The following is an 18,015-nucleotide window of genomic DNA, read 5'->3' as shown; positions in this document are numbered from 1 at the left end:
AGAAGATAAAGGTCTTTCTCCTCAGACAAGCCTTTTAAGGAGAAAGGAAGGGTAAAAATATTTAAATTGAAATCAATAAATGAAGAAAATAATTGTTGCTTCAGACTAGAAATCTATACCATCACTATCATTAGCACAGCATTATAAACACAGTGGGAATTAAGTGTGCCTAATTACAATGGTATTTTATAACTATTGAAGTCAAGAAAAAATTACAGTCAAAATAGTTTTATTTTTAAAACGAACTTTATTTAATAGCACTTTAGAGTGGTAAATTTCTGCATAAAGTGCCAGCTTATTTACTTTCTGTTTAAACAATACCTAAGGCTGCTTGTAACTTCTCTTTTATGGATATAATAAAACATTACGATTAAAACTGTGTTTTTGACGAATGCTAAAGTTAGGCTTCCACCTGCTGTGTTCCAAAGTTTGTTGCTCCTCACCTGCCTCAAAAACTCCAGCGCTCGTGGAATCCATAACGGGGAATACTGAGGCAAAATTTGCAAGCAAATAAATGCTAGAATATAATTTTTTAAAAGGCTTAATTTTTGTTTGTTTGTTTGTTCCAAAATTAGTTTCAGCTCTGTCTTAAACCCTTAATTGATACCAGGCAGGGAAAAGTAGAGCATTAAGAGATAACATAACTAGTCCAGCCTGACCTCCAAAGGTCAAAAGGGAACGAAGCAATTTTGCCACAACGCAAGCTAACGTGAGGCACAACAAGCTCAGATTCGTTCCCTTGGTTTTTCTGTTGTACACTTTCAAGTTTTATTCTCACGTGACACATGGGCACATGTGTGCGTGCATGCACACGCAGACATGCAGAAAAACACCCAGTCACGTGCCTCAAGCATGATTACTTGAAAAGGCACGGACTAAATAAATAAATAAACAACATCCAAAGTATTTGGCAGACAGCATGAAAACCAATTAAATCCAAATGTCATCTACAAAGCACTATATTAAAAAGCCCACCACATTACGTTAATTTCTAACCAGATTTATGGAGGTCACTGCCTACTGAAAAATGCAAGTCAGTAAGGATGAATTGGAGGGGGAGGAGCTCCCCCCTCCTGGAAGTTGGATGCTTTCTTTTAACTCCCTTTTGCTAGACTTTTGGAGGTATTAAATATATTTCACTTTTAATTTAGAGGTCTGCTAAATCTGCTTTCAGAGGAACTTCTATCCTCTCTGAGATCACAGTAAGGAATGATTCTCTCCTCATGTCCTTCCTGCCCTCCTAACAGTGCAAAAATCCATTTGTTTACCATTTCACTTATGGTTATAATTACATGCGAGGCCATTTAAGTTGTGCCATTTACCCAAAGAGATGTGAGGAGGATTCTTCATGGGCGGGGGAGGGGGAAGACCGTAAGTATCACAAGTAAGGAAGAGAAAGAAAGAGGAATATATACAGTTCCTTATTGTTTTCATTTAGCCAAAACAAAGGGGAGGTGGAATCAAATGGGTGTTGTTTTTTAAGGTGCAAGATAAAGAAAGACATTCATTGGAATATGTGATATACATACAAGCAATTCTAGAGAGGGGATTAGAGAGGATTTCCTATCAGGATGGTAAAAGTTTGCTTGAGTTTAATGGCTCCTGCCCTTTTGATAGTAAGCTGTGATTTATTATTTAGAGTACTCTCTCTCTCTCTCTCTCTCTCTCTCTCTCTCTCTCTCTCTCACACACACACACACACACACACACACACACACACACACACAAACTGTGCCTTTTTACATTTAAAAAGGTGATGATTTTTATCTTTCTCTCTCCCCCCCCCCCTCTCTCTCTCTCTCTGTGTGTGTGTGTGTGGATATGATTATAAAAATCGCTTAAAAGATCAGGGGGAAATGATGCTTTAGTGACAAAACAAATTTGCCACAAATCATTTTACAAAAGAACAGCAGGCCTGGGGACTGAACTGGGGGGCCTTGTTCCTTTTCATCATTCATTTGTTTTGGAAGCTCCACCTTCTGCCTGACATGTTCAATATCTAATTGGCATTCTGACACTTGGGATAAGTAAGCATCTGCTGCATGGATGATTCTTGGAAGCCTTTTGTTCTGCAAAAAAGTTAGAGTTCAAGGGATTCAGCTTAGCCAATGCGCTAGATCCATGCTATTGTTTAAGCAGTTCCTCTTTGCTGCAGCGGGGTGCAATGGAGGGAGGGGATGTTTGAAAAGACAAGCATGAAGCCTCTACACCCCCCCCCCCCCAATATCATAGAATCGTTTGCTTCTAGCAATTTCCACTCGCTGGAGGTCTTTTTCCGCTTGTCATCAATGGGACTGTTTTAGAACTGATTAAAGCTGAATGCTGACTGCATAGATTTTAAATATTGTGTTATGCGTGCAACCTTAGAGTTGTCTACTCGGAAGTAAGTCCCACTAAGTTTATTTCCAGTCCCATGTAAATGGATGCAGGAACTGAAACAACAGATAAAGCTAAATAATTTACCAGTTAGCTTAAGAGCAACAATCAATGTAATCAAAGTCTTGGAGCTAAAATATTTGTTGAACATAATCTACTGGAGTCAATGTGTAGATCTGCAAATCAGTTAAACCTTAGTACTAAGATATGCCTTGAGTATTTCCTTGTGGATAATTTATTCATTCAATGATTAAAGTATTTCTAACTTGTGCTTAACCATAGACACCACAAATTTGGACAATGAATGCATAGGGTGAAACTCTGGATTTTTCAGAACAAAACCAGAAAGAACCTATGCGCATTTTACTTGTACTCTGTTAGGCTCTGAGAATGTAATGTATGTAAGGTCAGTCTGTAGCACATGGCATAATTTTAATCTGCCTCTCAGTAGTTTTTCTAGATTTTACATTTAGGAGAACTCAGAGTATTGCATCATTCCTTACACTAATACAGCAGATTCAGTTCTGCAAGCATAGATCTTCAGGTAGACTAAATCATGCGCAAGAAGCTGGGAGCCGTGCAGGAAAGAATAAAGATGCCTTATTCCTTAATTTGCAGTGTATGATCCTTCTTCCCCTTCCATTATTTTTTACCTGATGGGCCCATGAATTAATTAAACCCATCCCCACTGGAAGCGTGCCATGTAGTCAAATTCAGGAAAACAGCAGCATTTAAATCTGGATGGTGGTCATTAAATAAACAAGTTGGATGCACTAGATAGCTCCCTCCATCAGAGCTTTGCTCATATGAATGCAGTGGCCTGAAGAGAGGACATTCTTATGCTTCTGAAAACTCTTCATGAAAGTCAGGACCTCAGTTTCTCCATGTCAGCCAAGTGACAACAGAGTGGGTGGTGCTGGTGCCTCACCTTTTTAACAGGTTGAATAAACATACCACCTTGATGACTGAATCCTTGCAAACACATGTTGATGTCTTTTGCATTCACTTTATGTAAAGAACAGGTATTTATCCCATCCTACTTCCAAAGAGCAGACACAGTTGTTTTTTCTCATATCTCGTTATAGCCTCACAGCTATCAGAAGAAGTTGGAATAGGCTGGGGGGGGGGGAAGTGACTCAACACTTGCTCTAGACCCGCCATTCTCAGTGGGGGCCATATGGCCCCCTGGGGGCCGCTGGCACATTTGAAGGGGAACATGGACCGGAAACAATTCTTTGCATACCATTATGCAATTTACACGATCCTGATTTGGCCTATATTTATTTCATATTGTGGTTATGGTTATGGTGTAAAAAAAAAAAAAAGGTTGAGATCACCCAAAAAATTTGTGGCGCGGTGAGGATTCTGTTCACCAAGGCTGGTCATATTATAAAGGAAAATGAGGCATTACCCTTAGAATCTGGGTGATACGAAAACATGTTGTAGCCTGAGGCAAAGAACACAATGGCACACACATCACCATTCCATCTACAGAAGCTGATTGAACTGGTGATTAAATCTTAGTACAACAAAGGCAATTGGGTAAGGCTTTCCATTACTGTGTACAACCGGGCAATTTGGGGGGGGGGGGACACAGGAGTAGCTATGTGGCACACACAATACCCTCCAAGGGTTGGGCAAGACTGGCTGGGGTCCTGCCAGTGCTGCCCTAGGATCTGCCACCTGAGGCAGTTGCACCACTCTGCCTAACAGTAGGGCTGGCCCTGAAAGCAAGGAGTAGCAGTGGGGTGATGATTCGGTACCATGCAACCTGCTCAACATCCCCTATACTTAGCTGTTACCCTCAGATTTGGTGGAAGGTACTTATTGTTAAATTTCGCAACAAATGTCTCAGCACTTCCAGGCTGGGAAAGAGTGACTGGCCCAAGGTGAATTTCATGGCTCTCTGGGAACCCAAACCTGTATCTCTCCATTTCCATTCCAGCCTCTTTCAAGCTACGCTGCTCAGCTCTGGATGAGAATCACAGCTTGATCGTTCACATGTTTTTCAGAGGAGTTCAATGAAAATTAGCCTTTAAGAACCCTGCAAGTGTGAGGAGCATGTGTTGAACATGCATTTCTGAGGTGCTTGTCTAATCCATGGTGAGCTGACTGCATGCATCTCAGCAGGCTGTGGTCTTTTAGTCACTCAGTGGCTTTGACACAGTGAAGGAAACTGGAGCTCATCACCAAGGAAATGCATTTGTCGTACCCCAAGCTCAGTATATTTTTCTTGCCTTGGAGATATACAAAGGGCATGAAAGAAAAGGAAACAACACCCTTCTATTTTCCCAGTTGATGATACCATGATTGTTACTGCCACTGCTTTTCTTCAGTCTTGCTGAATGATGATGTATATTGGGGGGTGGGGTGAGTCACAGGAGATTGGCTGGTCTGGCAAATACAAAGGGGAGACAGGAACAAAGGAAGAACTGAGGAATTTTTCCTCTTTTATGGTTTAGGATGAATGCCAGAGAGTGCATGTAAGAGAAGAACTTCTGCTAATGCTTCCTGTAAAATCCTCTTGGGAAATAGATAGATAGATAGATAGATAGATAGATAGATAGATAGATAGATAGATAGATAGATAGATAGATAGATAGATAGATAGATAGATAGTCTAAAATGCAAATTGTATCTTTATTATACAAAATTTAATATGTAGATTAAATGAAGATCAGTGGAAGATGGGGGGCCTGGCGGACACGACTTAACGACTAAACAACATCAACAAAAATGTTAAGATAGGTAGAAAGACAGATATGTAGCTTTCTTTCTACTGGGGTTTGCTGCAAAATTAAGTCCATGTGACTTTCATTTTAGCCAAACCTATTTAATCTACAACAGAGACTTGAAAATACTGTATTGCTACCCCAGATGCAAACACTAATCTCAAGTTACACAGCACAAGTTATGTGATGCTTGCCTGTCTGTATTATTTACTCTGTTTATGAAATAATTTCATCACTTCTGTGCTGCAAGATGGGGAAAGCATTCTACAGTTTCTAAAAGTTCTATCAGACAACTTTTATAAATCTGCATAAAAATCAAGTCAATTTTAAAAATTGAATGTTTACATTTTCTGCATTTCTTAAACACACACAGTGAATGTGTGCATGCAAGAGAGGCTGTATGGACTGAAGCAGTTTTTGTTATCTGCAATCAAGTTGCCTTTGACTTCCAATGACCCTATGAATAAGTGACATTAAAATGTCTTGTCCTCAACAGCCCTGATCAGCTAAACTCAAGGCCATGGCTTCATTTAGGGGGTCAGTCCATCTCATTTTTGGTTTTCCTCTTTTCCTGCTACCTTAATTTTTTTTCCAGTGTCATTGCCTTTTCCAGAGAATCTTGCCTTCTGATGATATGCCCAAAGTAGGACAGCCTCAGTTTTTTTTTCATTTTTGTTCCCTGAGCAAGTTCATGCTTTATTTGCTCCTTGTGGACTGCCAGTAAGATGCTGGCAGTCCACAAAGCTCTCCTCCAGCACCACATTTCAAACAAGTTATTTTTTTCCCCTGTCATCTTTCTTCACTGTCCAGCTTTCACACCCATACATAGTGATTAGGAATATAGTAGTGCAGATGATCATGACCATGGTCTCCGGTAGCACATCCTTATAGTTAATGATCTTTTAATTCCTTAATTGCTGCTCTTTCGTGTCTCAGTCTTCTTTTGATTTCTTGGCTGCAGTCTCTATTTGGATTAATGATTGAGCCGAAGTATACAAAAGCTGTAAAAAATTCGGTTTCTTCATTGTCAACATTAAAGTTGCGTAGCTTAGCTAGTACAATGGAAAAAACCAACAGCCTCAAAATACTTTTTTTTTTTGACAAAAGTGATGGACAAGCTCCAAGCCCCACTGTCCAATACAGTGTACTCATTATATTATATACCTAACATTTGTTAATTTATTCTGAGGGCCTTCCAGCCAAACTGTGGTAGGTTTCTTGAAGAAGAGACTTCTGCAGTGTGGTAGCTATTATGGAAAAAGCTTTGTTCCATAACATGACTGATCTCACAAGAAGGATGGACAGCCTGCAAAGCCAAGCCTCTTCAGAAAAAAAAATAACAAACACCAGAACTCTTCTCCCCACGAAGATATTCCTTAACTGGCAGAAGAGAGGACTAGCCAAGTCATAATTGCTGTTCTTCCCGGCAGCAACGTGACTGAAAACGGATAAATGCCCTACATGCATATACCTAGTTGATCAGGATTCCCAGATATAAGGAAGATCAAGGAAAGTTGTTTTGTACATGTTAGTGTATGCAATACAGACAAGCAGCATATACAATAGAAAGTTAATTAAGCTGAACCTTGATATACTATTTTTATTAATAGTTGCATGCCATTGCGTTGATTCTGCCTTCCAGTAACTTTTCTCCAGGTTTTCTTTGAGTTGCCCATGCAGTGTGAGCATCATCTAGACAGCTGACTCAGCAGGACAGCCAAATAACTTAGTCATTGCTGCCTGGTGGCCACTGTCTTTCCAACTTGAATGAGATGCATTGTTCTTCTGTTTCACTGAGGTTCCAGAGTCTTGTCAAAGATGTAATTTATTTATTGCCAGCTGTTTACAGCTATTTGTAATGAAAGGTAATCTTCAGCACTATCCGTGTATGAGGGCCTGCCAAAGTTCCCTACTTCCTTCTGCCTCTTTGTCCCATTGCCAACCTCCAATGTTGACTTAGCAGTATGTTTCTCTCCAAGATGTAACAGTTGTATTTTAAAGGTGTATTACAGCTTGACTCCCTCCAGCCATACTATAGCTTGTCCCCTTCAGCAAGATAGTCCCAACCTCTGTGTAGTATTTTGCAAATGCTGGCCAGCTACCATGAGGATGAGGGTGTGTGGAAATTCACACGCTAGTAGCACACACCTAAAGCGAAACCAGTTTGCAACTTCCTCACCCTCCAGTTGCCCACTTGGGGTGGATCTGGTGCAAACAGTGATCTTGTTTTCCATTTTTCCATCCAATGATCAAGGTGGCGTACTAGGCTGTCCTAGTACAGAGAGCCCAAAAATACAGGTAGCTGACTGATAAGTCAGTCTATATCAGCAAACCAGGTCTTTTGTAAAGTCAGTAACTCTTAATTGCCTGTTCAAGACCAAACCATCCTCAATACCCCTTGTTATTACAGCAAGGATTGCTTTCAACCAAGTGCTGCTCCTGGGAATATGTATTTATTTAAAATATTTTTACCTCATCTTTCTTCATAAAAAGGACCCAAGGTGGCTTACAACATTGAAAGGCAATATTTAAGGTTGAAAACTGGTATACAACAGTGCTTGACATCATTAAAAGAAAATATTTAAAGATGAGAACATTGAGTATAAAGAGGCACCTTACATCATTAAAAGACAATACCAAAGGCTTTTAATGGTCAATATCAATTCCTCTGCTAGCCACTGCATAGATGGCAGCTCAGCTCAAAGGAAACAAGGAGGCCTGGAGAGGTAGCATACTGGAAAGTCAGATAGTCTCAGGTTTTCAATCCTGAGAGTTGAAACCCACGACTCTCAACCCTGAGAGTCATGGCTCCACTACTGGTGTGTTGCCCTATAATTTTATGAGTGCTCTTGATGATGATATCCTCTATTCATAATATTAATCCAGGATTATTTCTTCTTCTTCTTCTTCTTCTTCTTCTTCTTCTTCTTCTTCTTCTTCTTCTTCTTCTTCTTCTTCTTCTTCTTCTTCTTCTTTACTTAGCTTATTAAGAAAAAGAAAGATGGAATACCATTGAAATAAAAGGGATCTGTGTGATCATTACAAAATACAAATTCAATAATAGGCAGCACCTTTATAGATGACTGAAAAAATTATTATACAATCTCTGCGTTTTCGTGGATCAAGACCTCTTCATCAGGCCTGTACCATTATGAAGAATTTAAAGTCCAAAAGTTTGTAGCAAAATGGATTTGGCAAGACACGTCTTTCTTATGTGTAAGCCAGGAAAGATGCAGGCTGCATTTGAGCTGTTGTTTTAAAGTTACAGCTGAGGCATCTGTGGATTGAATATCACACCTCAGTTCTTCAAAACAAAGTTTTGACAGAATAGTTACACAGTCTTTTCACTAGTAACACAGAGAGTCTTCTTTCGCCTGATATTCTTTCTGAAAACGCTTCTCAAGAACCAAATTTTACCTTTTGTAAAAGAAACAAAGAAAAAGCAAAGCGTGTTGCTTATATACCGCCCCATAGCGTTTCAAGCACTCTCTGGGCGATTTACAAGTTAATTATGAAGAATACCCCCCCCCCTCTCTCTCTCTCTCTCTCTCTATCTATCTATCTATCTATCTATCTATCTATCTATCTATCTATCTACATAGTATGTCAGAATTTCTTTGTTTGATGGCAATATAACATCCAGGTGTTAGGCCTCAAACCCACTTCAAGTATTGTTTATTGCCATTGGTTGAATTAATCCCTCCTGTCAGCCCTGTACACAAGATACAGAGCTCTGCAGAGTATCAGAAATGTCACATCCTGCAACACATATAATCTTCCCTTTAAACTCCCTGTGATTACTTTGCCTGCTACGCTTAAGAAAGCTTTGGAAAGATGGGACAAGATGCTTATGAGCAAAATGCCTAAATTATTTCTCTAGTTCTGCATTATTATTTCCCTTCTTCTCTCTTCCTCCCCCACCTCCTTTTTTTGGACAGAAATCATTGTGGATCTGATAAGAATTTTAGGATATCCAATTGCAAAGTGGGTTTCCCAAGAGTCATTCATTCATTAGTAGTTATGCTAGTGTTACAGGAAGTAAACAGCCCTTTGGAAGTGCCTATTGCATCCAATTACATCCACATTGTACTGGGCTTGTTAAAGGTATTTTGTATTTTGAGAAGATACATAGAAGATAATCAGATTTCAGTGGTCTCTGGGAGGTCCAAATTTAGTAATTAGTTTAATAGCAGATAGGTTAAAATAGCAACCCCAAACCCCTCTCCTTGTAACAAAATGGGCATATAAAATGATTTTAACTCTGTTGATTTATTCCAGGACTATTTCTGCTTCTGGGAAATTTTTTATTGGCTTGTACGTATTCAAATTCCTGAATCTGTATCAACACAACTGCAAGTGCTACTGGGGACTAACTGATTTATTGGAGAATAAGCTTTCACGGGGAACAATAAAATAATCCCAGTGAATTTACACTTTTAAAAATATATTGATCCAAGATTAATCAGGCTCCTGAACAGAATTCTGAAATAATGAAGTAGTTTCCACTGCTTCACTCTGTACAACTGAGGAAAGCTAGTTTTTTTGATGCTCCCTTCACTAAAAATAAAAAATAAAAACATAAAAAGCCTGTTAAGTAAAAGCCAAAAAATATAGGAGAGAGCAAGGTTCTAGTTCAGCTTGCTTCCTGCTATGTTAGTTTTCTGCTTGCATGGAAGTAAACAAATGTTGGCTTAAATCCAACACAATTTAGGGTAGATTCACTGAATCTTCAGGAGCTTGGTAAGTCAGCATTAGATGTTATGATCTCTTCAGTTACATGAGAAAAATTTGTTCGAAGAAGAGGGCAGCTCTTCTATATAGCAGCAAAGCCATTTAGCAGTCTGCCTTAACGTTGTCATACTATTTTGTAGCAATTACCTGTAATTTTTTTTGAAAGTTATTTATTTATTTAAAACATTTGTACCCTGCCTTTCTCCTTAAAAAGGGCTGAAGGCAGCGTAAATCATCAAAAGGCAACAGTGAAAGCAAAAAAACAGTAAGTATGCAAATACTTTAAAAAAGAAGTAAAGAAAAGCAACACCAAATCCACATTCAAAGCAGCAAGTTGCAGCCAACCATTTACAAATCTACTCTGGCAGGCAATCACTCAGGGGAAGCTTGCCTGAAGAGAAAGGTCTTTGTCTGCTTGCGGAAGGACAGCAAAGATGGGGCCAGCCTGGCCTCCTGTGGAAGAGATTTCCAAAGTCTGAGAAACACGACTGTGTTAGGCTATTTAGTACAGTGGGGTCTTGACTTAAGAATGGCTCGAGTTAAGAACATTTTGACTTAAGAACCACTCTCATAGGAAAATATTGACTTGACTAAAGTACTTAGATTTGAGTTAAGAACTGAAAAAAAACCAGGTGGGAGGCAGGGAAAGTGCAAAATTTGAACTTTCAGTTAACTGTTGGCCAGTGAAAAGGGTGCCTGTCTGCTTCCTCACTCCTCCCAGCGTTTAGAGAGTGGAATGGGAGACAGTCTTCGGACTGCCTGGTACTGCCTGGACTGTATTTTCCCTGCCTTCCCTGAACCTTTCTTGACCTAAGAAAAAAAGAAACAAAATATCCCCCTCTAGTGGTCAAAGGCGGAATAGCAGCTTCCCATTAGTTTCTATGGACGGAAAAGAGCAGATACGGATCAAATGGTTTTCAATGCATTCCTATGGGAAATGCAGATTTGACCTGAAAACTTTTTGACTTGAGAACCGCCTTCCAATACTGATTAAGTTCTCAAGTCAAGACCCCACTGTAATCACATTTTCCAGCATTTGAATATACAATCACCATTTTAAAAACTAGAAAATGGTATTGGTGATACAGTAATGGGGGGGGAAGAGAAGAAATTTCTGTGACATGTCATGTTTTTTTTCCTTGTTTGAGTTTATGGGTAGGTCTGAACTTGTTCATGAGTAATCTGGTGAGAAAGGCCAGATTATTTTGAACTTGCTTATAGGTTCAAAGTTGCTGAGAAAATGTGAAGTGTCATAGAAATCCTCCCCCTAGTGATACTCTACAGCAAAAATTAGCTGGCTGCTAGGGGTCTAAATCCAGCAATTAGAGTAGACCCATTGGTTAGAATCCTATTACTTTTCAGTGCGTGAAGAAAATCAGTAAAGCTCCTGCAGTGTGGCTAATTGACGAGGTGTCACACCCATGATTAGGCCATGACCGGGAATGTAAAGAGCAATTTCTCTATTGGCTGTGGTGGCTTCTGTGATTTCTCTTCTGAACACAGTAAAAAATAAATAGAATTTTGCCCATTCAGTCATTGAAACTTTGGTACATCATCATGGGTGTATGTATGATCCATTAAATGGCTCTATTACTGATGGAACTTAAAACTGGATGTAGGTCTTAGCTATTATGGAGAGAGGAAGAGAAGGAAAGACGCTGAATAGCTAACTGGAGCAATTTTGGTCCTAAGACTGTAATTTTAGACAAATTTATTTCTGGGACCAGATGTCTAAATAGATTTTTATAGACTTGGGGTGTAAATGTTTTTCAGATATGCAGAAAGTCAGTAGAATTAAAAATTGTACAATTAATTATGAAATTGATTTAAAAGAAAATTCTATGCAGAGATACAATGAACATTTTGGAAGCTGAGGTTCTTTAGATCCATATATATGTTTCAAGTGGCCCTAATCTCTTTTATAAGTTTGATATTGCTTAGATTCTGGCCTAAAGGAGGTTTATGTTTCTAGACCATCATAGGCAGCTACAAAGAGAAACTTCAGGTGGCATTACAACGGAAATTTCAAATTACATTATAATTAAAACAAATTTCTTTCCTTGGCGAGATATAACTTAAATGCTAGGATGGAAAACAAACAGGTTGTCAAGAACGCAGAAGTTAAAACATCAGTTGATTAACTCCTGCAGTCAATTTTTTTTATTCTCTCTGAGTGGAATTTGTTTTGTTTGAAAAGGAATAGCATGGAATCATAACTAAAGCTTCATAACTTGGAGTGATCCATTTTTTAAAAAACCAGATGTTCGACTGCAGCTGATATTAAAGCATGAATACAACATTCTTCACCGTTTGTTTTTTAGCTGAATGTTGGCTAAGGTTGACAAATATGAAAAGTACACAATCACACTCATTTGTTGATGTGCTAGTGACTGATTCACTTATCTGATCTGCTGGAAACCTGAGTACCAAGGAAGAGATAAAGAGAAACATGGAAAGAGAAGTAGGAGGAGGGTGGGGGAAAGAGAGCATGGGTTTTCCCCCTCCAAAGAAATACAGGGTAATTCAATAAGTTGTTCTCTTACTGTGGTTTTTCACTCCAAAACTCAGCTATTTGGGTGGTTTTTTAAATGTCCCAATGCCTTAATCCAGGAAAAAATTGTGTTTGTATGTAGCTGGTTGAAGAACAAAATATGAAAATACATGCCACAAACATGGTCTCTTTTCCAACCAGTGAAATCCAAAAGCTGGTGCTAAATATGTACAGTACTAGAAAATGGATGTAGTTGTCCTCTTTGTCCTGGGACTGCACATTCTTTTGGTTCTGGACCCCCAGCTATATAATTTTTGATGATGCTTTCAAAAGTTAAATTCTTGGACTATAACTTCCAGAATTTACCAGCCAACTAAAGCCCCTTTAGAATTTACTCTCTCACTCTCATAACTGCATGAATGAGAGGGTGGGGTTCTAACCTGTTAGCCACTCTGATGCCATAGCCTCTCTTGTTGGCCCCAGCTTCCTGTCATCTGTGCACTAAAGAATGCCTGCAGAGTGGAAACCTGTGGTCTGGAACACTGATGAAACCTCCCTGAGATCCCAGGAAACCAGTGTGCATCCAGAAGGCTTCTCCTCTCTTGATGTGCAACCAATGAATGAAAACTAAAGAGAGGTGTCTAGGAGGGAGTGTGGCAAGGAATGGGACTAGTGAGGCAAGCCCTGTGCTCCCCTGATACAGTGTATGTGAGGTATAAACGTAAAGGTTCCCCTTGACATTTAGTCCAGTCGTGTCCGACTCTAGGGGGCAGTGCTCATCTCCATTTCCAACCCATAGAACTAGCATTTGTCTGAAGACAATCTTCCGTAGTCACATGGCCAGCGCGACTAGACACGGAATGCCGTTACCTTCCCACCGGGGTCGTACCTATTTATCTACTCGCATTTTGCATTTTGCATGCTTTCGAATCGCTAGGTTGGCGGGAGCTGGGACAAGCGAAGGGGGCTCACTCCGTTGCGTGGATTCGATCTTACGACTGCAGGTCTTCTGATCTTGCAGCACAGAGGCTTCTGTGGTTTAACCCGCAGCGCCACCACATCCCTGTATGTAAGGTATAGATGTGAACAAATTTGGGCTTCTGGAATGTAGCTCCCAGAATTCCATAGGCAGAGTGGCTGGAGAACAGAGATGTGCAGGGCCCCCTGACTGACTCCATTCCCAAATAGGGGCATGCAGATCAGGGTCTGGCCCACCTTTTGGAGGTTCTTCAGGACAACCGTCACTATTTGTCAGTAATAAAGTTTCCAGATCTCTGTGAAAAAATACAACAAATGGGAAAAAATGAGAAGGGTTATGGCTCGGGGTGGTAATAGACCACCATCAGAATTATTTCTGGCATAGTTACTATGTCCACCCCAAAAAATTGCAAGAAAAAGAGAAGCAAGAGACAGTGCTGATGAGCTTTGACTGTGACACTATCACCAAATTGTTTCACTCCAAGAGTGCTAAATACTGTATGTTTAACAAGAAGATAACACACAATATAATGCTATTTAATCAATTAATTTGGTTATAAATAAAATAAAAAGTTAAATGGGCCACCGGTGGGCCACCCATGTGTTATATTTTCTAGAGGACTTCTTTCTGATATATTCTTGTGGATACCCCACTGAAATGAATGGGAGATGCATAAGAGCACGTGCCTTTAAAAGAACAAAATGTCCAAGCTATTCTTAGCCAAAGTTCTTGTAAATAGATTAATCATTTCCAGAAACAGAAAATGGCAGGGAGATAATCTTGTTTGCCTCAAGATGAGCTTTTTGCAAGGAAGGCTAGTAGGATGCGAGATAGAAAGATAAGCCAATATCTGTCCCCTGTTTGATCTTAAGGTACAATCGGCTGCTAGAGGACATTTGTAACATTAATTCAGAAGTCACTGTTCAACCTCTTAGGAGCCTGACCTGGATAGGATTATTTTAAAAACTTTATCATAATCACATTTATTTACATGCTAACTTGATGGCCATGCCTTGATTCAGAAAAGAAACAGATCAAAGCCCATTGGCATGTTGGTTGTATTTGACTTGCAAACTTTTGGTCCAGGCATCACAAGGGCTCTCTGCTGTACTCATTTCTGGACCTCAGAGGGCCATCCTATCCACAAACTCATATTTTTCTTACAAAAACTTGCATCTTCTAGTGGAAAAAAAAAGTCTGAGGAGCTTTAGGGGCACTGGGGTCCCCTCAAACATAGGAAAATAATTCCTATACAATGGGAACAATTGGTGGTACAAGAAGCCTTAAGTCATAAAAAAATAAATAAATTTGGGGAAGGATGTGTGGCTGCTGAGGTGCCACCTGTGGCCCATGGGTGACATATGGCCCTCCCATGCTATACAGTAGTGGAAACTGAGGACTCCAGTGTTGTGGGAAGGGGCAGGGAATCCACTTTCAGTTTTTGTCTGGCTTTTAAAGGAACTAGCCGAGGTATGGAACCAATTTCGGAGATGGAGTTCAACAGCTCGGATGGCTTCTGTAAAGTTTGAACTAAATTCTGTAGAGATTCGCTAATCCTGCAAAAAAGGAATCACCAGCTTCCTCTGAGATGGATGCATGCTTGGGAAGCTCTCGCTCTTATACCTTATCAACTGTGATGCTCTTTCTCGCTGAATCTCCCTGATTGTTATTCTGGCTAAGATGCAAAAAAAGGTATTGTAAAGCAGCTGCTTTACATTGTCACATGATAAGTCTACTACTATCCAGAACAATCTTTGATACATGTAAATGCATATTATGTAAACAAACAGACATCCTGGAGAGTGAGGTCAAGTGGGCCTTAGAAAGCCTGGCTAACAACAAGGCCAGTGGAGGTGATGGCATTCCAGTTGAACTATTTAAAATCTTAAAAGAAGATGCTGTTAAGGTGCTACATTCAATATGCCAACAAGTTTGGAAAACTCAACAGTGGCCAGAGGACTGGAAAAGATCAGTCTACATACCAATACCAAAGAAGGGCAGTGCCAAAGAATGCTCCAACTACCGGACAATTGCACTCATCTCACACGCCAGCAAGGTTATGCTCAAAATCATACAAGGTAGGCTTCAGCAGTATGTGGACCGAGAACTCCCAGAAGTACAAGCGGGATTCCGAAGGGGCAGAGGAACTCGAGACCAAATTGCCAACATGCGCTGGATTATGGAGAAAGCCAGAGAGTTCCAGAAAAATATCTACTTCTGCTTCATTGACTATGCAAAAGCCTTTGACTGTGTGGACCACAGCAAACTATGGCAAGTCCTAAAAGAAATGGGCGTGCCTGACCACCTTATCCATCTCCTGAGAAACCTATATGTGGAACAGGAAGCAACAGTTAGAACTGGATATGGAACAACGGATTGGTTCAAAATTGGGAAAGGAGTACGACAAGGCTGTATATTGTCCCCCAGCTCATTTAACTTATATGCAGAATACATCATGCGGAAGGCTGGACTGGAGGAATCCCAAGCTGGAATTAAGATTGCCGGAAGAAATATCAACAACCTCCGATATGCAGATGATACCACTCTGATGGCGGAAAGTGAGGAGGAACTAAAGAACCTTGTAATGAGGGTGAAAGACGAGAGTGCAAAAAACGGTCTGAAACTCAACATCAAAAAAACTAAGATCATGGCCACTGGTCCCATCACCTCCTGGGAAATAGAAGGGGAAGATATGGAGGCAGTGACAGATTTTACTTTCTTGGGCTCCATGATCACTGCAGATGGAGACAGCAGCCCCGAAATTAAAAGACGCCTGCTTCTTGGGAGGAAAGCAATGACAAACCTTGACAGCATCTTAAAAAGCAGAGACATCACCTTGCCAACAAAAGTCCGAATAATCAAAGCTATGGTTTTTCCTGTAGTGTTGTATGGAAGTGAGAGCTGGACCATAAAGAAAGCTGACCGCCAAAGAATTGATGCCTTTGAATTGTGGTGCTGGAGGAGACTCTTGAGAGTTCCCTGGACTGCAAAGAGAACAAACCTATCAATTCTAAAGGAAATCAACCCCGAGTGCTCATTGGAAGGACAGATCCTGAAGCTGAGGCTCCAGTACTTTGGCCATCTCAGGAGAAGAGAAGACTCCTTGGAAAAGACTTTGATGTTGGGAAAGTGTGAAGGCAAGAGGAGAAGGGGATGACCGAGGATGAGATGGTTGGACAGTGTCATCGAAGCAACCAACATGAATTTGACACAACTCCGGGAGGCGGTGGAGGATAGGAGGGCCTGGCGTGCTCTGGTCCACGGGGTCACGAAGAGTCGGACACGACTAAACGACTGAACAAACAAACAATATGGTTGTTCTGTGGTGAGCAAGACACTGCTAAAATACTTACAGGGAATCGATGCAATGTTTGCTTGAAAATACAGAATTTCTTACAACTCAGAAAGTGCAGTCTATGTTAGCAGTGATACCCATTCATGATTATTCATCCATTTCATGACTGTAGTATAAATGGGTGATTTCTTCCACATGTGAAATGGTCATCACAGATCAAATCCTGCAAGCAGAGCTTCCCAAAGTTACCTTAAAACACAATTTGGCAAAAGGTAGCTGCTCCATTGCAGCTGGTTGGACATTGTAATCGAAACTACCAACATGAATTTGACCCAACTCCGGAAGGCAGTGGAAGACAGCAGGGCCTGGTGTGCTCTGGTCCATGGGGTCACGAAGAGTCAGACACGACTTAATAAATAAACAACAACCTGCTCCATTTAAATGAATGAGACTGGGTTTGATAGGACCAAGTTGCTTTAATGGGATTGTTTGCACAAAGTATCTATCAATAGAGTGGGTTCATACATTCAGCCACTGTGAGCTATCAAGTATTGAATAAGCACTCAACATGAATCCAGGAGATGTGCATGCATTTGTGAAAAACTATTTAACTGTCCTTGCCTTGTACATTTTTGATTCCTGCAGTACATCAAGCCATTTCAATACTAAAATGCACAACTAACAGAACTGATTCTAGTATACTGTACAATAGAAATCTGGAATCCAAAAATATAATGTACAGAAGCCATGAGAAAATTTTATCCTCCTCTTCCTATACCTAATAATTATATAAACAATATGTTATGTTGTATTGCTCCTTCTACACTGGTTTTCTGTGACACTTTTATTCATCCAATTTTGCAAAGCATCCCTGGAAGAGATGATGAGTACTATACATGTTATCTGCTGGCAGACCAGTGTCCATCAGTAATGATTAAAGTGGCCTGTTTCGGTGCAGCAGCATTAGTCTGCAGGCGAGAAATGGTGCCTTAATCCTCTAGATATATACATGTATGTATGTATATATGAATATGTATGCATTGGGGGGGTGGAGATATGCTCCTAACAATTATTTATGGAATTTGTCTCCCTAAGAGTCTGCCACACATAATGCATATTATAGTTGTATTGATTCTGTTTATTCTTATGCAGTTGTTCTGTGTTATTGACATCTGATCTGTTGACCATACAAATTAAAAAAATGCAGTAGTAGGGAATGAAGCACATTTGAACAATGAGCAGAGTTGGAAATGAACTGGGAGCTGGAAGGGCATCAGTTTGGTTTCATCCATCTCAGAAGATCAAGGGTCCTTGAGAGGCTGCCCCTTGGTCAGGGTGGGGGGGGCGGGGGGGCAGGGCAAAAGAGGAAATCAATCTGGTCCCATGCATCAACCAAAGAAGGAACAGTTGC

General features: G+C 40.3%; 1 long non-coding RNA gene across 1 annotated transcript in view; it reads right to left on the bottom strand.

Annotated features, from left to right (window-relative positions):
• Positions 1–18,015, bottom strand: part of LOC144588780 (uncharacterized) — a 42,832-nt gene that overhangs the window by 12,181 nt on the left and 12,636 nt on the right. Inside the window, exon 2 of the long non-coding RNA XR_013544475.1 lies at positions 1–8,090. This exon is cut by the window's left edge and continues 12,181 nt beyond it. This is a non-coding gene — a long non-coding RNA (uncharacterized LOC144588780). The remainder of the gene's footprint in view (positions 8,091–18,015) is intronic.

The sequence above is a fragment of the Pogona vitticeps genome, chromosome 4 (assembly GCF_051106095.1).
Source record: "Pogona vitticeps strain Pit_001003342236 chromosome 4, PviZW2.1, whole genome shotgun sequence".
In the NCBI taxonomy this organism is placed as follows: domain Eukaryota; kingdom Metazoa; phylum Chordata; class Lepidosauria; order Squamata; family Agamidae; genus Pogona; species Pogona vitticeps.
Note: the sequence above shows the minus strand (reverse complement) of the source record. Positions and strands in the feature narration are given on the sequence as shown.